The sequence below is a fragment of the Opisthorchis viverrini genome (assembly GCF_000715545.1).
Source record: "Opisthorchis viverrini unplaced genomic scaffold opera_v5_132, whole genome shotgun sequence".
Lineage (NCBI taxonomy): Eukaryota > Metazoa > Platyhelminthes > Trematoda > Opisthorchiida > Opisthorchiidae > Opisthorchis > Opisthorchis viverrini.
Genome location: NW_008751789.1, coordinates 1,139,264 through 1,143,158, shown reverse-complemented (window position 1 = coordinate 1,143,158; position 3,895 = coordinate 1,139,264). Strand labels below are relative to the sequence as shown.

Sequence of the window (3,895 nt, the reverse complement as noted above, 5' to 3'; positions counted from 1 at the left end):
TCGAACTGGTTTTCAAAGTTTTTAACCCAAGCTAAGGACGAAGGGCCCACATCGGATGCAATATTTTTGACTTCTCAAAAGCATTCAGTCGAGTCCCACACGTCTCGCTGCTCTACATACTGGAGTCTTATGGGATTCAAGGGAAAATTTTGCGATGTATTAAGGCCTTCCTATCGGTCAGAACATTCCTAGTGAAAGTAGGCTTGACCTTTCTTCGGTACCGGTCTCCATTGGGGTTCCTCAGGGCTCCGTTTTGTGACCACCTCTGTTTTTGATCTACGTCAACGACCGTCCAGATTATATTTCAAGTTCATGTTTATTTTCTGCGGATGACTTGAAATCCTGGAGTTCCAATGCCAGCGGTCTTCAAATGGATGTAGACGTTGCACAGTATTGGTCGCTGGACTGGCACCTTCGTCTGAATGACGAAATTTGCGTTCATATGTCATTCGGAGGAGACGCAGCAAATACCCTTGTCGTTCGTGGTAAGAACGGACCGGAAGACATTATGAGGATCTATACAATAGGTAGCAAGAAGAACATAGGTATCTGGCTATCTTCAAACTTGTCCTTTTCACTTCATGAAAAATCGGCTCAAAAGACGTTCGTTCCACGGATGATTCGGCTTACCTATCTCAAATTACTTGTATTGATCTCCAGATACTCTATGAGACCCACGTCAGACAGCTTCTTGTATATGCCAACCAAATTATCTAATCAGGACGCAACAAAATCGTAACAATAATTGAGCGCGTCGAACGAGCTGCCACGAAAATGGTTGTCGGCCTTAAATGCGTTAATTATGAAACGCGCCTTGTGGCGCTTGATCTCTTTCCCCTGGAGAAAGCAGTACGCCCTCTTTAAACAACAGTTTTTCACCGCGGAACCAACGCATGGTGGGGAAGACATGGTAGGAAGACTTTCAAGTTCAAAGCACGCACTCATCAGGCAACAATTTTTCTCATTTCAGGTATTTGGTACGTGGGATAACCTTCCTCTGACGGTTGTTCGCGCTGCGTCGAGTACCCAGTTCAAAGCACTTTGAGGTGGTTTTGACTGTGAGTCCTCGCGCTGGTTAGATTACTGCCCCGGCTAAGCAGTGATGCACTCTTTTTTCACTTGCGCCTTTCAGGCGAACAGAAGTCGCTGAACGACAAGATCAAACCGGACCCAGGAAACTTGAGCGAAAGCGTCGATCTCGTGTACCAACTCGTGAACCCTCATCGTCCAAGCCGGCGATTTTGCGATAAATTACCGTCCCGTCGTTATGGCATTATATTTCGCTGACACCTTTTGTTCGGTAGATCGAATTAGGGCTCGGCTGTCGCCAGGTCATGTTAAACCATAATACATACGACTACCATACGACTATTATGCTACATCGGCGGTCGCGTGGTGTCATCAGCCCCGTCGACTTGCTTGCTACATATAGCCGCGCAGATAAGTGGAGCCAGGCTACTCTTGAGGCCTTTTACTCTTCCACGTTCCCCCATTCATCATCATCATCATCATCATCATCATCAAGGACAGCAACATCAGTGTTGCCACTGATGCTTCATTGCCGTATCCCCATTCCAATAATAACACTTCCTGTAGGGCCATTCATTAGAACTGATGACTTGTTTCGTCTCGTATCGGTTGTGGCCGCAACATCTGGGCGTCACCAACGCTGACAGCTTTATGTATCTCGAAACCAGTATTCAAGCTCAGTTTATCAGACCGGTTTTAAGGTTCGCACTCTGAAAGAAGCAAGAAAACAAGCTGCTCTTGCTCTCACACTGTACTGAGTTGACATTGATATGCCCCTTGTATCATAAATAAGAGTGCAAATGCGAGCACAGTGGTTGAGCAAACGGCTTATAGTCTCTACCGCCCGTTAGCACTGGTCATCCAGAGCCACCATGACAGGATTTGCGGTGGTTAGCATCGTCCCAAATCAGCTGGCGGAAAGATCCTTCCTTGACTGGGTACCTGTTGCTCGTAGCCTATTGTGTTTCGTCTAGAATCATCTGTGGAGGATTCTCAAGCGGCAAGTTGATCGTTGTCCATTTTCCGCATCTATTTGCGACCCCAACGAACCACAACTTTGTCACAAAGAAACTTGACCCTAACGTGATGGGACTGTTCGCGTGCATTCACAGTCCATTGAGCTATATTAAGGGTGTCCTTGAGACACTAGCAGAATCTAATACCATGTTCAAGAATGGTTAGAGGTCTGATGAACGCACTCAGGGTTGGGGTCTGGAACGTGTGTGTCGACTTGTCCCGTAAAAATTGTAATTCATCCACATTTCCCGCCAATCGCCGCTGCCTTGCGGTCAGACTTTTGAGCCAAAGGCTTTGGTTGAGGACCCTAACCGTCCTCTCATCTAATTGTGGGCGCCCTGACAGTGTCCCGGCGTAGGGACAACAATGAATTACACCTATACAAATAAACTTATGCCACATCGGTTGCCACGTGGCGCCATCAACGGAGTCGCCTTACTTGCTGCATACAGCAGGGTGGGTAAGCGAAAACACGCTACTGCTGACGCCTCTCTTCTTTCGCTTTCACATACTTTACCTTCTCCCTTTCCCGACGCCAGTACTTCCTCTCCTTGTAGGCCCGTCAGTTAAGAATGATGCGTCATGTGTTGGAATATTGGTAGCACGGGTGCATTAATTGGTAAATGATTAGGCCGCTGTTGATCTGTTCGCCGAGCTTACAAATCAGTTGCCAAGCTCAGCGAACAGATCAACAGCCACCTGATCAATTTCAGTGATGAGTCCGTTCGTCCTGCATCGGTTTTTCAAGCAATATATGCGCGGCATTTGGCGATATGAAAGAGGCTTGTAGTGAGTGCTGTAATCGCAGGAGGATCAGCTTGATGCCGGTTGTAACGGGGCTGTTCTCTACATTCCTATTTAATTTCGTGATCGATGAGACAATTAGACGAACGCTGAAAGCTCTTCAAAACCCTGGTGTTCAAATAGCTGCTCCCAGAAACTTTGTCGATCTGGAGTATGCAATCGTTATCTTTCTGTTCTTTGAAGAGGAGAAGGCGCGGGCGTTTTTACCGATTTGACCGAAGTCATCCTCCTTTGGTATCACTTTTCACTCACAAATTGCAAGGCGACGCCCATGAACATTCAAATACTGAAGATGTTACTTGCAATCCAGGGAGAGGCACTCGAAGTTGTAGAGAGTTTTGCATATCTTGAAGGTTGTATCAGTTCCCATTGCAGTGTAACAGATGAGATTAATATACGAATCTGCAAGGCTCGGGTCGCGTTTTTTTTATTTCAAGCACTTGTGGCGGTAGACCGTTATGCCCTAAATCTCATCATCATTATCATCTACAGCATGACATCAGTGTTCAACACTGATTCTTCACTGCCCTAAATCTCAAGGGACATGCGTCTCAGGCTACCTTGTGCGCTGTTTTGTTGTGAAGACCGCGTAATCCTCACGGCACCTGGTTGGAGATATGGCTGCTAATCGATGTCAGTAGCGTTCTTGTTGTCATTTTCCGAATTTCCTGAGTGAGTGTGTGCGCACCTTCGCAAACTAGCGCTCATTTCCTTCATCATCATCATCATCGACAGCACGACATCGGTGTTTAGCACTGATGCTTCACTGCCGTGCAACCATGATTTATTTGAAAGCCTTATTGTAAAGAAAAGAGTAAAGGTGGATCGGGAAGGAACCTAGTGCTAGCTTAACACAATCATTCCGAGGTGCCTACACCTCCAGACATTCACTCAAACAATTTGGATAGAAACTGACAACAAGAATGCCACTGACATCGGTCGGCAGCCATGTCTTGTAGTGTCTCCAACCAGGCACAGTGAGGATCACGCGGTCCTCACCCTGGAAGGCGGGTAGCACCGACAGCACCCAAGCGTTTCGTGATCT

General features: G+C 46.9%; 1 protein-coding gene across 1 annotated transcript in view; it reads left to right on the top strand.

Moving 5' to 3' along the window:
* Positions 1-370: 370 nt before the first annotated feature.
* T265_06432 (hypothetical protein) overlaps positions 371-3,895 on the top strand; it is a gene marked incomplete at both ends in the record, with an annotated part of 10,756 nt that continues 7,231 nt past the window's right edge. The window contains one exon of the mRNA XM_009171690.1: positions 371-545. The remainder of the gene's footprint in view (positions 546-3,895) is intronic.